Genomic DNA, 24,057 nt, shown 5'->3' on the forward strand with positions numbered 1-24,057 from the left:
ACTTTTGGAGTCTCTTGCAACTTTCCTCCCTTCACGTATGCTCAAACTACCTGGCTCTACAGCTCTTCCGCTTTTTGCGTACGCGGATGACCTATCTCTAATACTTAGAGGTGAAGCTTCTGTTGCCGCTGTCCTAGGTGTTCTAGATGCCTATGGCAACGTATCAAATGCGCGCATTAATCGGGCGAAGAGTGTTTTGCTCTTCCTTAATGCTACCCCTTCGTGCCCTACGCCCTTTGGCATTCCTGTTAAAGAGGATGTTCGCATACTAGGATATAACTTTAATAGTTGCGGGCTGTCGCCGTCCTCATGGCTGAGGGTGCACCAGCGCAGTGTCCCCGTTCTTGCTGATCTCAGAGGTTTGGTGCTCCCTATCACGTGTCGAGCCCGTCTTGCCGCCTCATGGTTTTTCAGTAAGTACTGGTACCATGGCAGTGTCGTTATTCCCCCGCGTCAGATCTTGGTAGCTGCTACTCGCATAGCTTTTCGTTTCATCTGGGGTGGCAGCGTGGAATGGGTGTCACGCGCCCGCATGTGCTTGCAGCGGGAGTTAGGTGGCCTATGGGTTCCACATATGAAGACCAAGTGTCTCGCCCTTGGTCTTAAAGGTATTTTTGATGCGCTCATGGAGCCGTGCCACCCTGCCCATGATCTGTTACAGTTCCTCCTGGGTCCTGATGTCAGGTTTTTTTCGGCTTTTTCGCTGAGTAGGCCTCGGTCTGAGTTTGTCGCACCCCACCTCAGGGAGTATGCCTCCTCCATGCGGCGCCTGCGCGAGTCCTACCCAGGTGAACGCATTTCTACCTGGACTGTGAAGCGACTGTACAAATCTCTCTTGGAGCTTCTTGCCATGCCTCCGCCGGCTGTGGGCCTTGGCGTACCCCGGCAGGTTGCTTGGCGTCTTGTCACCGCGGGCTGGTTCGACGCACGTCGGGCTAGCCTGCAATGGCGCTTGGCACACGGCGTTTTACCGCTTCGGGACCGTCTGGCTCGGTACGGAGTCACCACTCCTTTCTGTCCATTCTGTGCTTGTCACGAAACTGCGGAACACGCGTTTCATCAGTGCCTTGTGCCTGATACTCTATGGCACAAAGTTGAAGTCCTGTTCGGTGTGTCACGCATTCGGTGGGCTGTCATTCAAACGCTCTTTCAGCCTCCCGTCCCGCATCGCGATAGGAAACAGTTCCTCCTTCTGGCAGTTGAGATTAACTACCAGGTGTGGATTTCTCGCTGCATTGCAGCACAGGGCGGCCGCATCCGTAGTGTAGCAGAAGTGCTAAATCTTGTTCGAGCAGGGGTTCGTCGCGCTCTTCGTAGAGAGAGAGCTGTGCTGGGAGCTGTGCACTTTGCAAGACGGTGGCAGACATCTTCGGTCCTCTTTGAAGATGATAGAGGTACGTATGTGCTTCACTTTTAGGTGGCCAAGTACAGTGTGCCGTTGTCACGTTCGCAGCTTTCCGCGAGTCTTCGTTCGTTGCATGGTGACGTCCAGCACACATATTAATCTAGAGATCATATTGCTCTAGAGTTGGCATCTACGTAGCCTTAGTTTAGTCCGTGTGAAACGTTAGAGGGAGCCAGTCTGTGTGGCTGGTCTTCCGCTCTGATGCCAATACAGTGTGGTAGTGGCTGGTCTTCCGCTCTGATGCCAATACAGAGAGGTAGTGGCAGTTCAGATTAACTACCAGGTAAAAGGTAAGGAAGATGGGCTCACTAATTTTGTGACTCATCTAATCAGTCAACAATACAAACTACCAGGTGTGATTTCTCGCTGCATTGCAGCACAGGGTGGCCGCATCCGTAGTGTAGCAGAAGTGCTAAATCTTGTTCGAGCAGGGGTTCGTCGCGCTCTTCGTAGAGAGAGAGCTGTGCTGGGAGCTGTGGACTTTGCAAGACGGTGGCAGACATCTTCGGTCCTCTTTGAAGATGATAGAGGTATACGTATGTGCTTCACCTTTAGGTGGCCAAGTAGAGTGTGCCGTTGTCACGTTCGCAGCTTTCCGCGAGTATTCGTTCGTTGCAGGGTGACGTCCAGCACACATATTAATCTAGAGTTGGCATCTACGTAGCCTTAGCCTTAGTTTAGTCCGTGTGAAACGTTAAAGGGAGCCAGTCTGTGTGGCTGGTCTTCCGCTCCGATGCCAATACAGAGAGAGTGTTAGGATCCGGGATCCAACAACAACAGTTGACGATACAAGGTTTATTACTTGTTCGATGTGTAGACAACTAGCTGCTGGAACCCAGCGCTTTTAAACAAACCGACCGGAAACTGATGTCACTTTTACATAATGACAGTCGCGCTCGTGCGTCAGGTCCGGTCCACCATATCCTTGGGAAGAAGGCCACGTCTCTCTTGTTTCGGCTGCCAATGTCTGTCTGCAGCAAATGTTCTAATGAATGTGTATTAATGTGCGACAGAGAGGGCGATTTAGTTTGATGCAGTGGTCTAGTCGTCATGAGATGTGTACTACAGAAGTTAGGAATTCAGGCTGTGATGGGCAAACTAAAAATAACTTGTACAACGAGCACAAACGTGCTACCGCACGTCTGTCTGAAAGGCTCCAAGGCTGAAAGGCTCCACTCGAAGGCCCCATAGCAGTTGAGGAAATGGAGGCAGTGGTGAAGGACCTGCGTTCCGGGTCAGCTCCTGGGCAAGATGGGCTGCCGAATCTTTTTTTTACAAGCGATTTTCGCCGAAACGACAAACTTTTTTTTCCTGAAAATGTTTCGGGAAACGATGGACACGCGTGATTGGGGGAATATTTGACTGGAAGCTACGTGGTGCACATTCCTAAAAGGATTGCTCCTTAGAGATGAACCATCGTCCTGGGGTCCAATCTCACTTGTAAACATTGTCTACAGGATTATTATAGGGCTGCTAATAAGGGGATTGAGAAGGGTTATGCCTAGTGTAACACGCCAATCCGAAGTGGAATGGGGAGCAGGAGAGAAGCATGGGCACATGTCAGAAGTACGCGATCTGCTCATGTTCTCCAAAGCATGGACTAAGCCGTGTCCTTCCGGGACCCGAAACAAGCCTTTGACGAGATAACACACGGCTATCTCTTCGAATTGTCCACGATGTATGAATTTCCCACGACTGTTGTGCAATTCATTCAGAAGGCATAAAGAAGACAGCGAGCAATGCTTCTCTTTGGGACACAGATTGGAACAACTTTCGACATTATAAAAGAGGAGACAGGGTTGTCCCTTGTGGCATGTGTAGCCACACAATTGTTTGCGGACTCACCTGAACTGTGAACTACTTCCAATTATATATGCTTACGTAGACGTGACAACTTCGAGAACCTGTATTAGTTCACGTGGCCTTCTCTGTCTCTCTCCCCCCAGCGTTTTTTTTTTCGGCGAAGGATAGTTGCATCTACAATAGCCACATAAGCATTTTCAGTGACAGCAGATGCATTCGCTTGTTGACCGCGACAGGTTTGTTTATAAATAAAAAGGTTCCCTCGTATCAGTAATAATCGGGAATTAACTGAAAGCTTAGGAGTGCAGACTTTTCAGTCGTGCCGGGAACTGCGACTTCATGGTAATGACTGGGGTGCGGGTGGAATCGGATACCACCACTAACTAGGTTCTCTGAGGTTCGCCCTTGGTTTCCACGCGTACTTCCCCGACTGATGTCAACACAGTTTTCCTTCACGTCTGCCAGGGACGACTACCAGCGTAGGGGCTTCCCCCTGCTTCCCACTCCTCTCTCAATCTGCCCTGCTGCGTTATGATTTGAAGACAGACCATGTGTTATGATTTATAGGGCGTACTTCATGAACACCACTCTGGCAAAATATGAGAGAGAGAGAGAGAGAGAGAGAGAGAGAAAAAAACGAAAGTACGACAGTGGTGTTTACTAGAGGTATGCCAGCAGAAGTAGGAGTACCAAAAGAAGTGCCACGAAGACTTGGCCGTTGTTGCGTTTTACTTATCTGAATTATTTTTCCTTTGAAAAAACTTTTAGACACCTAATTTCTTGCTCGAATTTGCACAAAAACGACGTTCTGAAAAGGTGGTTGGTCAAAGGAAGCTTTGTCAGGTGACTGGCCAAGCAAGTTTTCTGTGACCGAAAATAATTTTTTTTATATGTCCCGCTACACATTCCCCACTCTCACCAAATAAAAAGAATATTTCTACGTACCCTACGATAAAAAAAAAACAAAAAAAAAAAAAAAAAAAGGCGGAAGCTGCAACCTCTGTTTTTTGTTTTATTCCTCCGTGTCTTAAGACCGTCTCTTCGCAACGGCATACCTGCCATCTTGCGTGGCATGAGCACACAGCCAAGTCGGTAATGACGGCTTTACGAAACGACTGGCAACTCCTGAATCACACCCATTCTTCACCGACACATATTGTAGTGGGTCAAAACAACAAGGCTAGATGAATCGTTCCTTGGCACACCATTGAGAGAGAGAGAAAAAAAAAAAAGACGTCGAGAACCCATCCATTGATTGATTCTCCGAGCTGACGTTCAGTCCTAATCAATCACATCTCGTGCGATCAGAAACAGTGGCGGCGGCAGACGCGGTTACCTTTAGAGTAACTTGCTCGTTGGAACCCGATCCAAGTGTTGTGGACCGGTTCTGAAAGCGATGTGCAGCGGTGGCATGCGGTGCCTAGCTGTACCGCAGGGGGGGCATTTCGATCTCGGTAAGCCCCTCGCGCCCTCGGCAGCTGTCGGTTTGGATGTAAATGCCAGCTTTTACACCTGCGGGTTAACTCATTGATGGCAAACAACTTTGGCTTTCGCGTCGCATGGAACTTGCTGCGCTCTTTGAATATTAGTCATGGTCACCCTTGGAAATGCGTTCGTGCAATTCTGTCATCGCACTTCTGAACGAATTTTTCATGGCACATTTCAACCCTTTAACTATACGCAGGACTATATTTTGCGTATCTGTTCAGTGTTAGGGTGATAATATTATGACCAACACTAAAGAGATTATGCAGACGATATCTCTATATTGGCCTCTGTGAATATTCGGATTTTTTTTAAAATACAGAAGCGAATACTTCTTTACGAAATTGATTGATTGATTTTTAAAAGAAAAAAATGATATGTTAGTCTCGAGCTATTCGGGACTGGCTACTCCAGGACGCGTTATTGAGAAAAGGGAGGGAAACTACACAAAAAACATACTACAGTTTTGAAGCAAAGCGTTGTTTCTTTCAAGCCGAATATATTCGAACTGTTGCGAAGCTGCTCGCTTGAACCCACGCGATTGAAAGTGAGTTAACTACTTCATACGGAGATCTGTGTGCATATATCACGTATTTCAGTATATGATGCATATCCGTGCATTTGGTGCATGTGTGTTTGGTTCGGTAATGGGACTGCTTGCTTCGTATTCGATTCAGTTACATAACTGTCCGCTTCGATTTTGAAATGACTAAACCTCTCCATGCAGTGTGGTCACGCAGTTTTTTTTTTTTTTTCTTGTTGTTGTTGTCCAGATTTCTTGTCCTCTGAAGGAAGGCAACCGTACACGAAATATATTGATGTAAGAGCATTGAAGCTTGCCGGGGGGAAATCCAGCTGTCCGCTGTAGGGGAGTGTCTGTCTAGGAGAGGTGTCCGTAATGGGAAGCTTCACTGCATTCACACAGCTATATAGACATCTTCATGAAGCTGGTAGTTTAGGCGAACCCCCTATTTGGACGCGTTGGTACAAACATGCTGCATGTGCGTTTCAAAGGGTAATGGCTTCTTGTGGTTACACGCTAGCCGTCCTGAATAACGTATAAATAGTAACCGTACCCGCTTGCTATGTGTAGGAGCTTTGTCTTTTATGCCACCACCAAGTCTTCAGCGGCACTTGTCGATGTCTCAGAGGGATTCTGGGTACGCTCAGTATGCAAGACACCTGAGTACGCTCCAACTGCTGTGGACACAGACCCCCGAGTCGCTGTATAGATAAGGGCTGCTTTATTAATGATTCACCATCTTTAATTTAGTGTCTACAAGACGATCTCTATGAACAACGTCAAAAGTTTTGCAGCGTTTTACGTCAAGGCACGGTAACAGTGAGTTGCTGTGTATCGTATGTATTTTTCCAGGAGGCGGACGCAGGTGAAGAATGTAGGAAATACACCCTTCCTTGACTCTTGTTTTATTTTCTAAACGTTCCGTGTCTGACCGGACGAGATCGTTAAAGCAGGAGTTGGAATCTCGGAAGTTGAGAAGGCGTCGCAGCAACAGCACGCCGTGCGATGTGAGGTTAAATATCTGCCTGTAGAACACTACTGCTTTCGTACATTTCGTTTATGTTTGGAAGGGTAAAAAAAGAACAAGTTATTGCGTGGGTATATATGCGCTCGCTGTACCATACGCGCCGGCTCACAGTGTAAAGGCACGTCGTTTGGTTGGTGACGATTTTATTCCGGAGCTGTCTGCCTGCCAATGTCGCGGCGATCGTGTGTCGTGGACCGACTTCACAGCGAAATGAGCCTACATTCCCCATACTGCGTTTGATGAAAACAAAATGGGACACCCAGACAGCTCAGTCAGTGCTGGGATTCGAACCTGGGTCACCTACCACACACTCGGCGAGGGAGGCGGTCATCCTAAATTCTAAAAACGGTAAAACCATCAGTGCAGGGGAAAAACGAACACAAGACAAAAATGAGACGAAGTGTCGTCTCGCTTTTGTCTTGTGTTTGTTTTTTGCCTGCACTGGGGGCTTTATCGTGTTTAGAATGTATCACCAACCTGCCCGGATTTTAACCTTATTTCATCAGGTGATGAACGAAGGGCGTTCAAGTCACACCGGGACTTTTCATTTTTCGCAAAAGTAAAATGAACTTACAGGCGAGAAATTAGTTTTATTTTTCAACGTAATCTCCAGCTGCACTAATGCACTTGTCCCAGCGTTTCACGAGGGCTTGGATGCCAGCAGCGTAGCAATCCTTACCGGCGCGTAGCAGCCATGATCGGACCGCATTCTTGACCTCGTCGTCGCAGCTGAAGTGGCGGCCCCCAAGGAACGCCTTCAGTGGCCCGAAGAGATGGAAATCGCTGGGGGCGAGGTCTGGACTGTAAGGGGGATGTGGCAGCACCTCCCAGCCAAGTTCCTGTAAGGTGCGTGTCGTGAGATGCGCGGTATGCGGGCGTGCATTGTCCTGTAAGGAGGACTGTTTTGGTGATGAGGTCCGGCTTTCCGAAACTGGATGTGTTCACGAATGATAGTGTTCAACGTTCCCACAGAAAGGTCCGTCTTTCGAGCCAGTTCGAGACATGTTATCCATCGGTCCTTAGGCGCTCCACAAGTTGGATGTTCTCAGGAACTCTGACACTGGGCTCTGAGCCGGGATCGTCCTGCACTGATGTACGGCCGTCTCGGAACCGTTTGCACCACTCAAACGCTTTGCTGCGGCTAAGTGTATCGTGGCCGTACTGAGCCTGAAGTCTTCTGTGAATTTCAGATGACTTTACGCCTTCATTCACGAGAAACTTCATGACAATTCGCTGTTCGATGTGCGCGCTCACCTCGTTGTCGGCCATCTTGTCTAGCACGTGTCTTCTGTTTTGCACAAACTTTGGACCACTACGTGGTGAACGCGGAGGCCTGTCGCGTGTAAAAATGATGAAAAAGAAGTAGCGGGAGCCATTTGTACTCTCAGGAGACAGAAAGTCCCGGTTTGACTTGAACGTCCCTCGTACATGTTTTTTTTTGGTGCTATCCTCGCTAGTCTCTTGTCCAGATTTTTCTTTGCCAAGAGAACGTCACAATGGTTGGCTCCGCTGAGGTAATGCATGCTCCACATGACTGCTGGTCTTGACAGCCGCGGACCTCGCAGCATCGGCTTTGCTGCCTTTTTATCTGGCCGTGACATCGCTGGTATTGTAGCCATGAGCTGCTAAGGGACAAACCACTACATAAACACATATTCTTGCAATGTTGGGTCTCGGCAAACCAATGTTCAATCCTCAGACACACTCATAGAGATGAACTTCACCGCGTAGCACGTTCTTAGCCAGCCATCATCCCGAATGACATGGTTTTCACACCATGATTTGTTGAAAACTGGAGCCGTGCGGCTTTTCGAACCAATCATGTACTGTATAATTAGCACCAAAAAAGGTGTACCCCTGTAGGTGGTTTCAACAAATCGGGCGTGAACGATGTCATTCAGGATGAAGGTTGGCTCGGAGCGTGCTAGGCGGTGAAGTTCTCACCAATCCTGGCGGTGACCAGCTTATATCTTAACTTTCGGCCGTCATCATTCGAACATCTGTTATCATAGCATATCATATCATATATCATATCTCATCCTGGCTACAGTCGTGACGCTGCCCACATAAGTGAAGCCAACAACGGTAAACGGGTTACGTCACCACCACCACCACCACCACCACCACCACCAGCGTGCAGCTGTTGGTGCAGCCTTATTGGCAAAGTGCCCAACAAGCTGAGCACCAATAACGCAGTAAAGTATCGCAATGTCTAAAAGGGAAGGAATCGTTTCTGTGCAGTACATAGTGCAGTATAACGTCCTATCTTTTTATCTCCGTCCGTACAAAAAAACAAAAAAGAAAGAAAAAGAAGAAAAAGAAAAGGCTCGTTCATTGTACCGTCGCATGTGATATACGGTGGCGTCACATCCGTAGGTGGCCCCCAGGGGACGCTGGTTCTTTTTACAAATCTCACCCAAATGTCGCGAAAATTGATCGCAAATGACCGCTCCGAAGATACGCAAAACGGGATCTGAGCTCAGCAGATAATGCCTTCTTTTTTTTTACTCCTCGTTGAGCATTTCCGTGGTGTGTCGAAGACCGGTTCCTTAATGCTGGGTCATGTTTGTAATCAAACAAGATGAACGCGGACGAGTTTAAAAAAAAAACAGTTTATTTTGAATCGTTGTAAATGAAGAAAGAAAAAACTTGCAATAACTGGTGGCGATCTGGTTTCCTTTTCGACGGGCTTTGGTGCGTGGGTAATATTTGGTGGTGGTGTTTGGTGCGTCTGCTGGTGTAATGGACGACTAATTAGCTAAAATTCATTTGTTAACTTTATTATTATATTTTGATTCCGTGTTAGTGCCGCGAAGCAACTGTGGCTATGAGCGGCGTACAGGTGTGGACAGATGGAGAGAGGACATCAGGAAGGAGTGGATGACAGAGGGGGTTAGTGCGCGTTTTAATAAAAAAATCTGTGTGGGATAAAAAAAAGTACATCCTGTTTATGTATTATGTTGAGGTGACAGGCCCACGAAAAACATACAAGTTTTTTTTTCTTTATCCTTTACTGGTTTTCCACAAAAAAGCTTGGACAGCAGATGTTGTTAGATGATAGACGACGAGGCAACCGACGAGAGTATATCTCGTTTTTGCAGTTGCGTTCTACAACGAGGATGATATGCTCTCTAAGAGAATACGTAACTGCAAGATGACAAATTACCTACAATTAATTAACTCTTTAATTAACGGACTTCGGGACAAAGCGAGATAGCAAAATGGGAGACATTCCTCGTTGAAAGTCATTCCATTAAAAAAAAAAAATACTGAAACACGCACGTACGTTGAAGTATCCACCGCCGGATTTCTTTATGCAACTGAGTTGTAACTGAGTTGTAACCGAAGACGCACCAATCGGGAACCCAGGGAGGACAGCGCTCATCCCACGTCAGAGGGCCACGTGCTTTTGAGCGATGGAGATGATTGGAGTACGTGCTGATATGCTGGCCAGATCAACCCCTTTGCGGCCAAGATAAGCCTCCCCGCGTGGCTCACTGGTTAACGCGCTGGCCGTGTGGGCTGACCAGACTGGGAGGTACACGGGTTCGAATCCCGGTGCCGGTTGTGCTGTTTGGGGATTTTCCTCAGTTTTCCTCGGACGCTTTCAGACATATGTCGGCACAGTTCCGTTGGCAGTCTGGCCAGGACGCACATCCCCAGGGCGTCAGTCGCGATGTTGCCCACCTCGGTGAGCCCTTTCACCATCATCACCGCTACCGTCACCTCCGTCGCCGAAGGTCATGCGCTCCTGAAGCGCGTGGCTTTGGTTTCGGCTTATTTGCATAGCGAAATTCCGAAATGAATATTTCACGGCACGCACTCATCTTAAGATTTTTGAAAGATAGAATGGCTTTCAACGAGGATTGTCTCCCATTCTGTTATCTCGCTTTTGCCCGAAATTCCCTAATTGAAGAGTAAATGAATGAATTTTAGGTAATTACCGTAATTTCACGCGTATAAGCCGCACCGCAGATAAGCCGCAGGACGCGTTTTTAGGAACGTTTTGAAAATTTTCTGACAGATAAGCCGCACCCGCAGATAAGCCGCGGTAAATACGATACGACTGACTCGTGCGAGAAAGGAGACCATAGAGAAGGCCATAAACCCTGTGGTCCATACTCCGGGATCGGCATAGTGTACAACAAAGGAGGTCAGTTCTAGAGTTCTACCAAGATCGGATTGTGCCCTTGTTGGGCGCTTTTCGTGGACTGACAGGTCAATGGTCTTCCAGAAGACGTGAATCACTGTCACCACTTTCATTAAAGCTGCTTGGGGGAACGCACCAGGAAGATTAATCTACTCGAATACGGACCTGTCCCTGTTATGCACTGTTCATGCGTCGGCAGGGCAGTGCTGTTCCAGAGACACTGTCGGCCCTTTCATTAATGAAAGGGCGGAAAAGGCCGGAAAATACCTGGGAAAAATAGACATCAGATAAGCCGCACCGGCGGATAAGCCGCAGAGCGCCCGTGAGAAAAAAATCGCGCATAAGCCGCGGCTTATAGGCGTGAAATTACGGTAGTCATCTTGTGGTTACATACTCTCTTTGATAGGATGTCCGCTTGGCCGTATAGCTCGACCGTATAACTCAAAAGCGACGCTGCACTCGTAGCTTTTTGTAAAAGGAACCCGTAAAAAATAAAAAAAGACACCCTGTGTACATGTCATATACAGGTGGTGTGTACATGGGGTCGTGTAAAAAAAAGCAATTGCCTGACCCTAACGTTCTGCTATGCTGTGTGGGCCAGCTGCTGAGACTGCCAACAGTCTTCAGGAGACACCAATCCCTCCGAGCATTCAAGATACCAAAAGCCTCTCACTTTTGCAAGAGATCGTCACTGGACGAGTGTTCTTCCTGGAGCTTTTTAACCACACCGTTGTAGTGGACTAGACAATTCACAGTTCTTAGCCATAAGAAACAGGCAGCTCCTAACCATAAGATAGCTTGCCTGCTGCATGAGTAACAGGACTGGAACATTTGGCGGTCGACATGCTGTTAGGAAGACATGCATATGGTCATCACTTGAACCCAGACGAGATAGTCTTGCTGAATTGGTCACCCGTAGATTCTTTATCGTGAGTTCAGATGTTGACACGCAGCACGCGCAGCAGCATCTCGTGGAAGGCCTCGTTCCTAAGCGTATCTGCCATGTCACTATCTGAAGTGCACAATGTACAATGTACAAGTGCACAATGTTGCACAATGTACTGAAAGTGCGAGTGCATTGAAGTGGACGGGAATCCCTTGGCATAATGGTTAGGATGATCGCTTTCCACGCCGAGACTGGGAGGTGAGGCGGGTCCGAATCCTGTCACGGGCTCTGCTTTCTGAGGTTTTCCCTGGGTTTTCCGAAGACTTTCCAGACGAATGTCGCCGCAGTTCCCCCTGAAGTCGGCCTAGGACGCATACTAACCCCCTGTCCCCACTCCTTCCTGCTCATATCCGCAGTTGCTTCTCGGCACTTACACGAAAAAAAAAAAAAACAAACAAAAAAAAAACACTGGGGTGGGCGGTACAGATCGAGGTTGTTTCCTTCTTGGGCACCTCTGTGGAATGAAGTACCGCAGTGATAAGACGACTCCCGGTCACATTTGAACTTTCAGTACATTGTGCAGATTGCGATATTGCTAGTGTCCTCTAGCGTGTTCGAACCCGGTACAGCGTGGGGTTGCTTCACTGTTGAGCAATCAAGGAAAGTTTGTGTAGTTATTGACGGACATATCAACGTTCCCTGGTTAACACGCGCATTGTGAAACACTAATTTATCTAATCAGCAATGTTTACTGTTTGTATAGTTTGTGAATACAGGCTACATACTACTTATACGGTGTAGAATCAGCTACGTAAACAACTAATTAGGATGCGCTTTGGATGCCACTAGTTCGGGATGTTTGTCTCCCGGCCCCCAATTACTGGGTTTTCTCCTTCTTTCTATTGATGTCTCTATTTCTTTTTATTTATTTCGACTAATTGCGGCTAAGTGGTCTCGGGTAGCCAGTCTGACTTTGTCGGGACTTAAATCCCCATTTTTTTTTCTTTTTCTATCACATCACATCACATAGGATGTGCTTATTTTAAGCAGCAACGAGGCTGTATAAGGGAGGGAGTTCTGTTCCCGCTGCTTAAAGTGGGGTGGTAATCCAGGAGGAATGCCTCCACTGGATGCGCCGACTGTGATTGTTCCTAGGTAGTGTTTTTTCACTAAACAAGACCCCCCCCCCCCCCTGAAGATGGTAGAGGGCGCAAACTGACGGCGTATATGGCACCTTTTTTCGGCAAATGGGGAGGAACTAAACACTGAGAAAGAAATTGGCTCGACAAGGAACCCTAAAACGGCTGGACTTTTCCCTGATGAAAGTGGCTTTTTTCCAAAGCTCATAGCTACCACGACATTCTGCATGAAATAATCTCTCTGCAACGCATATCGTGAGCAACATGTCTACGAATACAATGTTACCGCGAACAGGGCCGGCGAGAAGAAATCACGGGCCATGAGGACGGGTCATGCCCGGGCCCCCTCCTCACATCTCGTTAACATAGTCCAATTATTTCTTCTTTATACGATTACAACGTACCTTAAGTCGTGCGGTTCCCTGAAGAGGCCCGACCTGGGGCGTCACCCCCCAAGTGCCTCTCCCCCCCCCTCTCGCCGGCCCTGACCGCCAAAGCATCGCAACTTTGCCAAATACCCAGGTGTGCACGTGGCATTGCTCTCTCTCCAACGCCTTCTACTCGTTGGTCTTTAGCTGCTACAACTACTCAGAGGCTCTATTCACTCCAGGATACTCCAAGGCCCGTATTCTTGAACGATACTCGAATCGAAGCTCCGCCTCGACTCATACGAGTGGAAGAAGTAGCACTCCTCCACTCAAGGAGCCGATGGCTTTCTTGGATGTGCCTCGGGAATCCCTCCGTCAAGGGGCTTCTCGAGGAACCGTCCTCAACTCAAGTTGTGCCCTTGTCCTCTCCTCAGCCGTCTTTCGAGATCCCTCGGAAACATTGTTTTTTATGTGAAAGGGAGTGCCGCATCCGTCCCGGTTGATTCGGAAACCATAGCGCTGCTGTACGCCTGGTTCATCATCGACGATAACTGGGGAAACCCGACGCGAATTAGGGCAGTTCTGTGTAATTTGGTGCAATTCTTGGCAAGAGCAGATATCGGATGATGCCGAGTTTCCCCCTCTGGAAACCGGAGAAAACGTGAATCGGACATGTCCAATCAGGGGAGCCCTTGGTCGACCGGCGGGCGTCTGCAGGCCGCAGAGAGTCTGTGACCATGCCATCGAATGGCATTTGTGCGTTAGCGTCGGACGTGCAGCCGGGAACGTAGCATCTTGTTCCACACGACATGGTCGCGTTAGAACTCACACTCATAAGTAAAACTAGGCGTATTTACCGAGGACTGTTCACTTAGTACATTGCGGTCCGGAGGCGTTGCAAACGAGCTCAAGGACAGTAGCCTACGCTGCGCCCTCATTCGTGTGCCTGATCCGCGTCATCATGAAGTTACTATCGCTGGGGCTTCCTTGGTTGCTGAGGTCCATTTTACTGTCCGCGTTGTAAAAACCCTTTCAAGAAGATATTGGTATGTCATGTGTGCCTTCCTCTACACTTTCAGGAGGAGGGGAAGAATGTTTTCCGCAAAAAAAAAAGAAAAGGAAATGAATGCCTTAGACACACACATACATTGGATGATGATGATGAGGTGGGCGATTCGCCGTCGCTGAGGCGGTACACTGCCTTATTGCACATTGAGAACGGATGAGGGGATGATAGGGGGAGCATTTTCAGAGATCCGTCACCAGACCGGTGGCGCGCAAGTCCGCAAGAAGACGAAGGCCTTGAGTCTGGTGGGCAGCGTTCGACCACGGTCCGAGGATCTTCGCGAGGTTGAACGCCCGTTTTGTCAATATGTTGCATAGAAACTTCCATCAGTGCACGCTCGTGGTGATATTGCCCACAAGCCAGGATGACGTGGGAGAGGTCGGCGTGCACTCCACAAGTGGGGCAGAGGGAAGACGAGGTGGAGCCGAGACAGTGTTTAAAGGCTGGTGTAAATTCAACGTTGAGTCTCATGCGGTGGACCAGTGCAGTAAAGGGGCGCGGTAGTCGCGGAGGAATTTCGAGAGAAAGCGCGTGGTCTACATTCGAAAGAAGGGAGTCGGTTATGTCGTGTTGCCATTGAGCCTGCATCTTGGAGTGTCGAAAAGAGGTGTCTTCGGTCGCCCGGAGACATTATCAGGGAAAAGGTTGAGGAAAAGGGCTTGGCACATACCATGGAGGGGCGCCGGGGGCCACTGTATTCACCACAAAACGCGGGACGCTAGGCTTCAGCTGAGCAATCACCGAGTGGACCTTGCAGTGCTTGCGTCTCAGAATCTTTGATACGAGCGGGTGCCGCTGATGATGGGATCAAAGGCGGAGGAAAGGTCGGCAGGTCTCGCCGTAGCGAAGAACATCCAGCGCGGTCTAATAACTGCGGTCTAACAACGCGGTCTAATAACTGATAACTGTTCGGGTCTCCGGTTCTCGTGGGACGCCAAGGCACACACGAATGCTTCGCACCAGGAGGCACTGCAACCTATGATCTGAAGATGTCGGGAAGGCATTAGGCACCGGCAAACTATACGCACCAATGCCCTGTGGATGGCCAACAGAGAGCTCTCGTCAGTGCCCATCTTGTGCCTGTCAAGCGACGGATCACCGCAGTCCAACGGTGGATCTTGATCTCCAGGCTTGTCATATGCTTCCGCCGAGATAGCCCAGCATGGACAGTAAAACCGAGGAACCTATGGTGAGACACGTGCTTCAGTGGTATGCCAGCAACCGAAAGCTGCAAGAGCAGCATGTTTCGCCTCGTAACAGGGAGCATTACTGTCTTTTCCGTCGAGATGTTCATGTCCGTCAGTGACAGGTACTGCAGGATAGCGTCTAGAGCGAGTTGAAGGCGTGGCTGGAGGGCAGGACGGGATTTGCCGCTGATCCAGGGACAAATGTCATCAGCATAGATGGCAATTACCAATTTCCTGCCGACGCAACCCCAAAGACCAGCCATAATAATGTTAAATAAGATGGGGCTGAGAACGCTCCCCTGGGGCACACCATGGGTCAACGTGACAAGGTCTGTATCACCCTGGCTTGTGCGGACGAACAGTTCGCGCCCATGGAGAAAATCAGTCAGCCATGAGAGTGCTCTGGATAGTAGGGCTGCATCAACAAGTCCACGGAGGACAGAAGCGTGGCGCTTACAGTGTCGTAGGCTTGCTCAACACCGAGGAAGGTTGTCAGTACCGTCTCCTTCTGCACATTTTCCTCTTCCACAGAAGTGATTAAATCCAGAAACGAATCTATTGCTGACTCTGTGCCGACGAAAGCCTGACAGTCCTTTCGAGAAAACGCAACGATGTTCGAGCCACCACTCCAGTCTGGCCAGTACCATGCGCTCCATTAACTACTTTTCAAGGCAGCTAGTCAGGCTCACTGGTCCAAAGGAGGAGAGCTGCCATGGCGATTAACCTGGCTTCAACAGCGGAATAACACGTGCACGCTTCCAACTGTCAGGTACTTTCCCTGACTTCGATTGGGGGGGGGGGGGGGAGTGATTACATACCTCCAGCAGATACTTCACACATTTCTGATCGAGGCTGCGGAGAGCCGTATATGTGACGTTATCCGCACCGGGAGAGGACCGAACCCGAGACAGCAGCATTGAACTCCTGAACTCGCCCAGCGAAATCCATATCGGTGTCCGGGTTATTGACTGTGGACGCAGCTTAAATCAGTTCGACTAAGGCAGTCACATGGGAGGAAAAGTACCTTGTACTTGCAACCTTCGAAGGAGCGACAATAGTGTTGCAAAAGGCCTGGGGGGCCACCTCAGCTTTGGACTTGGAGGAGGATAACGCAAGCGCACCTAAGGGACGCTGGTTCGTGACAGGTTCGCTTAAACTTTTTGCCACACGCCACATCTTCGCAGGGCTGTCAAAAGGTGACAACGATCCGCAGAACTGCCTCCAGCGCTTATGGTCAACCGCCGCCAGCTCCTAAGCCCGCCGCGTAAGCAAGGCAGTCACTAAGTAGTGACTGCCTTGCTTACGCGGCGGGCTTTTTGAATGTCTTTGAGCAACCCAGTTCGACAGGCTGTGCGCTCCGCACGTCGACGCTATGCCCGCAGCTGCTCAACTCTAGGGTTTGCGCCGAGAAGTCCAGGGACAACTTTAACATCCTTGCTTGATGAACGAAGGGCCTCCTTGATGCCTCCTGCCATCTCGTCCTCCGAAAGGTCATGCCGGGTGCTGTAGGAACACAAGGCGCGACAGGCTGACCAATCCGTAATCGTTAGACGTTTTCCAAGCAGACCTGGGAAATGACGGAAATGACCTCAAAATTCCCTCATATCAAGTAGAATCACCAAATCGGTACACTGTTCAGTGGCACCAATGGGAAGGTACCTCTAGGTACAGATGGAGAGGGAGTCACTCTTCCTTGTCGCGAAGGCTGGTAACCCGCGATGCGGGGCAATCTCGACGCCAAAGGAAAATGACCCCTGTAACCAATCATCAGGATATGGCTTTTCTTGCTGACCTCTCGGTTACTGGGACACCCCAAAAAACGGAGGTTTTCGTATATACCGGATTTACTTCAAATTTTACGTGTGTATATTTTCGTATTTTTCGGATAAATTCGAAAACCCTTGCTACCTTGCACAGAACACAATCTGACGTGCGGGAATGCGATGCAGTTATGAACCTCCCAGTGCAGGAGAAACATAAGACAGGACGTACCAGTACCAGTGCTGTGTGGCGTCCTGTCTTTTATGTTTCCCCTGCACTAAGGGTACTTATAGTTTTTATAATAATAATTGGGGGTTTACGTCGCGAGACAACTGAGATCATGGGCGACGCTATCATTTTTATATGAGTCACCAAACTTCGCGAGTTTTTACCTTATATTATCGAATTTGTGTTAGACCCCATGCAAATTGTTAAATCTTTCCTGATGAGGACGACGACGCCACCTCGTGCTTCACTCATTTTTTTTCCTAGCCTTTGTCACCTCTGTTCCTCCGTTGTACTGTCTTCTACAAAGTGAAAAGGCGATATCGGATTCTGGTGTATATTCCATGATCGTGATGGTCATGCAACAATGAGCTCGGATGGGTGATTACGTTCCGTTGCTGTCCACTTGAAATGATTGAAGCCAGGGTGGTCCTTTGCGCACCAGGTGACGTTCCATTGACATACAAGGTCGTATTCTTTGGAAGAGGACAGCGGAGCTCCTGTCAGTTTCAGTGTTCTCTTGTGCTGTGCCTCGTCGCATCTGTCGTATTCCGATGGCTCTCCTGCTCTGTGACCCTCGCCAATTGGCAGTACTTTTAGCAGCATCGCACAGCCAAGACCTGGTGTCCCTCACGTGGTATTGGTATGCTGTCATCAAGCCTGTATCTGCGGTCGGTGATATACAGGTACTTTCTCAAGAAGTCGTTACGTCTCACGCGTAGGAAGCCGCTCTCTTTTCATGTCAGCAGGATTCGGTGCGTGGCACTGCGGCGGCGTATGGATTGAGTTCGTGTTCTTGTTCGAGTCTTATCCACGCTTTCCTGTTCCTCTCATTGGCTGTTTAGAAGAGCGGTCAGTGTGATGCGGTCCTTCTGTTTGCGTATCGTCTTCTTTCAATAGCGGTTCGACGACCCCCTGATTAGTCGTATATGGTGGCTGTACGTGAGCCGGGTTCAAGTCGTCAGTCATTTTAGACGTGCTTTTTTCGGTTCCTGCTGAGGTATGAGCATCGGGTGTGAAAGTCGTAATGGTCCAGCAACTGTTTCATGTGGTTTCGTGTGGAATTGATCGCTTGCAGGTTGAGAGAAAAGTCTGTTGGTTGCAAAACTTCACATGACACAATACCTGTCCTTGTCGTGGGCAGTGCAGCGGCGCCAGAACGTTCAGCCACAGGAGCGTCGTTCGGGAATGCGGTACTATCGTGCGCTGCCTCCTGATATTTAGCGTTCTGTTGTTGAGTGACACGTGCTAGAGTCTGAGATGACACCTCGATCTTATGAATTCCACTTGTTGAATCGTTGATGTTCGGCACTGAAGTGGTAGCAGATGTCGTGATGAATTCAGCGTTGTATCTCTTTATGTACTCGTTGGCGTAGGAAAGCGCCGTCAAGATGATCATTTGCATTTCGACCTGCTTTGTATATTAGTCTTCAAATTCTTCGTTGTTAAGAATTGGCCCTATCTGACTGTCGAGTTGTTGTATACACACTTTAAAGTTTCGAAAACGATCCGTCTTTTCTTTGAAGTCTTGAAAGTCATAACGTTCTTCTGCAGTTCGTCGCCGTTCTTAGATCTTTCGTTAACGCCGTCATCTCCGCTCGTAGAAATCTGCGTTGATCGATCAGTTGAATCCCCTCATTTTGTTCGTTCAGATTGCTGTCAGTGCCCGCTGCAGTCTTCTCGGTCAGGTCGGTACAGTCGTTCAGGGACGTGCAAATGAAAGTTCAGTATATCCTGGCCACGACACCACTTTGTAGAAGACAGTAGAACGGAGCAACAGAGGTGACAATGTGTAATGGAAGGGCTAGAGAAGAATGAGTCAAGCAAAAGGTGGCGCCGTCGTCCTCATCAGGAAATATTTAACACAACTCAAGAACGAAGCTTGATAATTTATAGACTGCCTTAATTATGCGTTGCCTCGTTTTACCGGTACTCTGTTTAAAATTATCAAATACGGATACACGGAAAATTTTTCAGATAAGCTACGCCGAACATTTTCGGCCCCAGATTTATAGCTTGCTAGCTGAAACGCTTATTTAGATGACACACTCTATTAAAAATGATGGTGGTGGTACTTGAGAGAGCTCGCCGTCGTCGGCCTCACCACATGAATCTCACCACATAGCACGCTCCATGCCAACCATCATCCTGAGTGGCATCGTTCCTTCCTCTGATTTGCTCACAACGGTGGGCGTACACGATTTTGTGACATTATGCAGTTCATAATCGCCACAAAAATGGCGTACGCCTCCATTTTCAGCGAGTCAATGGAAAGAACGATGTTGCTCGGGATGGTGGTTGACTAGAAGCGTGACATGTGGTGAAGCTCTGTTTTTGAGAGGTCACATCGAGACTGGCAGGTACCCGTTTCGAATCCAGGTGCCGGCTGTGCTGTCTGGGGTTATTCCTGGGCTTTCCTCGGACGCTTTCGGGCATATGTCGGCACAGTTCCCTTAGAAGTCGGCCCAGGACGCACATTCCGCAAGGGCGTTAGTCGTGATGTTGCTCACCTCTGTGAAGCCGACGACTGCGAGCCCTTTCACAACCTCCTCCTCCTTCTCTGTTTTTATAGTGTAGGACGAGCTTCCTCCTCCTCCTCCTCTGTTTTTAGAGTGTTGGACGAGCTTGCTTACCCTTCGCAGTCTCCTTTTGGACATTTTCATCTGTGGGTGCTACTACCGAGCCCCATGGCACAGGCCAGTCAGTTCTGTGGGCGACGTCCTGGAGTGAAGCCACGGGTTGAGAAATTCCCCAGCGCATTCCGGCCCTCCGAGACACTCCATCATCGTCGATAAGGACTCCTGTAGGGTATCAGTTAACCGGCTCACTAACGTATGTCTGTTCCGCGTGTACCTGTGCTGACTGAAAGATACTACATCTCACCGAAACGTCCGTGCACCGAACGACCCTTGCTCCAAGATGTCTGTGGTCCGAAACGCCCTCAGCGAAATGCCTGCAGCGAAATGTCCGTTTCGCATTTCGACTAACTATTCCGGTAAGTGTAGGCTGCTGTACGATCGTCTTGTTCACAATAAAGTTTCGCACGTTTCGGACCGTTGTGAGTTTTTCCAGTGGATCAAGTTAGCGTTAGAGCTAGTAAGTGCCTTGTTTTTTTTTTTTTTCCTTTTAGGCTTTTCAAGTGGTGGTGATAATGTTGTGGAACAGTTAAGGCACGCTCTGAGGTTTTCCCTGGGTTTTCCGGCAGACTTTCCGGACAAAAGTCGGAACAGTTCCCCTTAAAATCGGCCTAGGACGCATATTAACCCCTTCCCCCACTCCTTTCTGCTGTCCTCTCTTCATCTGTTCACGTCTGTACGCCGCTCATCGCCACGGTTGCTTCGCGGCCCTAACAAGGAATTGAAAAGAAAGTCGAGGCACGTGATGTGTGTCGTCTGTTTCCATTTACAGTGTTCGTACATCTCTGCTCATTGCTCAAAGCATACTAGAAAGAGCAGCCTGAAGCATATGATATTCAAGCAACCCCACATCTGAAGAACTCCACATGGCGACGAAAGAAATGCAACAGATGCATACGTAACGGGCAGCAATGTGGGGTTAGCCAGATTGCTCCACGTGACGCAGCATTCATTAATGTCGGTTAACTGCAGTTCATTGTCGTACCAATGCAGGTGTGGCGCGGGCAAGCTAAGCGCACCGGAGGAGGAGGAGCAAGCCCCACAGATGAGTCGTTCAGCGCACAGGGATTTTTCATTGTATTTCCGTACATGAGACCTAGGGCTTCATGAAACCATTGTTCCTAGAACGAGCAACACTCTCGCAGAGTTATGAGAAAACTCAAACGTGCATGTCTACCATCAGCTCTCAGGTGCTCTCGATCGTCATATCCAGCACAGCACTATTTGGATTCAGTATTCTTCCCCTTGACAGCCGTCCGCAGGCAATAGTAATTTGTAATACTTGTTTGCAACAATTCACGTGCGTGCTCTTCTTTAGTATTATTTCTTCTTTTCTTTCTATTATTTGTTCTTTTCTTTTCATTATAACGTACAACAGGTTCGGTAAAGGAGCAGCAAAATCCACTACAGTTCTCCTGGAGAACGTGCCCCAAATACTGTTTATTCCTGTCTCATCTTTTCCTTCCCCTGTTCCCTTCCTCTTCAACCTCTACATTCATGTAGAAAATAAGATAATGTAACTCTGTTTTATGAATCATCGATAAATATTTTGCATTCAGACCTCTGGAGTATCGCGGCAGAGATAGTTTGTCGCTTGTGCAGGTACGATCGTGGCACCCGCTGCGATTCTAAACCGGGCATATTGCTTTCTTACGGCAAGTATCAGTTGACTAAATTTCTCCGAAAGCACCCTATAGCAAACCGCGTGATAGGCCCCGTTTCAAGACGCAGCGCATAAAAAACGATTCTCGCTGAGCCCTTTAGGCCATCGAGTATTTTGTCATGAACCAAACGATGACAGTCTGCCATTGGCTGTTGGGCAGCATTTTACGGAGCGCCATTTCACACATTGCGCCCCGAACGAGCTCTTCATTGCTGAGCGCGGGTGCTGTACGGGACGCAGCCGAAAAGCGTTGGTTCCTCCCGCTGCGCCAATTTATCGCGCCACGCATAAGCGGGGGCGTCTCAAGGACGGTCGAAGCAGCAGCACAATGGCGCAAAGATTTACGGCCTCCCTGCCGGGCCGTAAACGGCCGTGGGAAAGGTACGCCTGCAAGATGCTGCTGCTGCGAAAGACGATGATGTGCAGCCTGTCTCGTTCCTGGTAGCTCAAGGGTTCGCCTGCATGCCCAGGGGCGCCTTAATATCGCGCATCACGGAGGGCCAGGCGCCGTCGGATTGAGAGTCCAACGAATTCTTCACACATCTGCGTGTATGTGTGTGTGTGTGACGGCAGAGCGGATGCTGTACTAGCGTGAAAGAAAGCACGAAGCAGAACACACGAACAACAAAACGGACATTCAGCTCGACTGACAACCTTCCAAATAGCTGTCAGATGAGACATGTGATCAGATCTGTGTGCTTTCTCTACGTCAGGAGAAAGACGTGTTAGATCGAGCATGTGATCATGGACTGTGGTCTGTATCGTAATGCAAGGGAAGTTCTACGAGACCGGGTGGACAACATTACTGAGGTAGAATCCATAGCCCAATTTTGTGCAGCACCGACAAAACAACTGTTTTCATTAATGGACTTTCTAAGGGACATTAGTCTTCGCGACACGCTTCAGCTCTACTCAAATTATATAAACAAATCAGGAGGGTGCAAGTGAGATGGTGGAACGGTGAGAGCGGCAACATTTCCTTGAGTCTGAGGAAGGACAAAACACAGAAGGAACACGGAACAGAATGGACGACACGGGACTCAAGTCTCAAGACTCATTGAGTCTCGTGTCGTCCACTCCGTTCCGTGTTCCTTCTGCGTTTTGTCCTTCCTCAGACTTAAGGAAATGTTGCCGCTTTCAAATTATGTCGTGACTTTTCTGCCTTGTGCAGTGACATTACCTGGTCATGAGGGGTTCAGTGATTTTTTAAGTTAGTGATATGAATGTTACAATGATGTGACTAGTGAGCCACAAACTAAATATCAAATCTCTTCATTCACCGTCACTAGACGTATCTGTTTCCCGCATTAGCCTTTTAAACATCAACCGTTGCGAAGTAAGAACAGTTGTATACTCCTTCGAAAACCACGATGCTGATTGTATACCAAACGAGCTGTGTAGTATACTGGAAAGTAAAGTACTGGACCTGTTTCTGTAACACGAATGGCATTACCATGCACGAACATAGTGAAAGAGCATCGCGGGTGCGATCAATACTGAGGACGGTATAGCAACGTAGGGTAGCTTTAAACCTTGATTCCAGCACCGTCCGTTTGTGACTTCCGGCGCTCGCTAAAGGACCCCAGGTGGTTGAAATTATCCGCTGTACTACCCTGCGGCACGTGCGACATGTAGCCGCACACGTGTAAATCGGCTCCACATTATTATTGTTGTTTTAGTAAAGAGCTTCGCTCCCATGAGCGCACGAGGGGCTCGATTAAGCAAGCTCTGTATAAGGGTTGTAAGGGTGACACAAAGCACGTGGTGCTGCCCCTGATTGAATACATAAAAGGCACGCATAAAAGTTTTTTTTTAGAACTAATGTCTGCCACAGATCCACTCCCACGTGAATATGCGCGTAAGGAACAAAATGCCGGAATCTCCTTGTGTGCCCTGATGTTACCCAAGCCCTGAAAGGCTCACCTTTTGGAAGCTTCGAAGGACGTATCTGTTGTCTGCATAAGATACTCGAAAGCTATAGACGGTGTATGAGTTACACTCGGTGTCGCCAGCGAACACTGCCCAGGAGCACATGTAAATATGATGTGATAATTGTTATCTCCTGACTTCACGTCGCGATACAACATATATGGTCTGGGGTACATTTCAATAGTGCCACTGGGAACTCGAAAATTGCACACAAACAATTTTTGTTTGCAGCAGCCACAGCAACAGGGCGCTGTGTACAAATTGTGGTTTCCCGGCAACAATCCGACACATTATAGAAGACTGTAGCCAATACGTACGCGAGCGACGGGCCTTTAAATGTCAACTGGAAATGCTGGATCAGAGGCCATTCAACATCTGCAAAGTTCTCGGCCCATGGAATAACCCTGGGCATCAGTGCGGTGCACTTGGCGCTTTTCTTTCCTTTGTGAGGGCTACCGGACTCCGTCAAGAACTGTAGGGATTTCCTTCCCTCGTCATCCTTTCATGTGAACCTTTTTGGAATGGGGTAGGGTCCTGCACTCAACGCAGGGAAACATCTCACATCATCATCATCATCCATTCATCTATGTTGTTGTTGTTGTTGTTGCAGCGAATGGAGTTGGACGGACTAAAAATAATACGGAGAGGTTGCAGCGAATGTTTTCACATTGGCCTACACATAGTAGCTTAATCGAAACGCCAATTTTCTATTGCAGGGGCCATGCACATGTACCCTAGTTGTGGCAGCCTGTTGCTGAAATATTGGAGCCCACAACCTACAACAGCCAGCCCACAAGAGCACAG

The 24,057-nt window shown here is 48.7% G+C and overlaps 1 long non-coding RNA gene across 1 annotated transcript in view; it reads left to right on the forward strand.

The window, feature by feature from the left end:
- Positions 1–24,057, forward strand: part of LOC135375479 (uncharacterized) — a 159,673-nt gene extending 135,616 nt beyond the window's left edge. Inside the window, exon 3 of the long non-coding RNA XR_010417252.1 lies at positions 23,970–24,057. This is a non-coding gene — a long non-coding RNA (uncharacterized LOC135375479). The remainder of the gene's footprint in view (positions 1–23,969) is intronic.

The sequence above is a fragment of the Ornithodoros turicata genome, unplaced genomic scaffold (genome assembly GCF_037126465.1).
Source record: "Ornithodoros turicata isolate Travis unplaced genomic scaffold, ASM3712646v1 ctg00000864.1, whole genome shotgun sequence".
Taxonomy (NCBI): Eukaryota; Metazoa; Arthropoda; class Arachnida; order Ixodida; family Argasidae; genus Ornithodoros; species Ornithodoros turicata.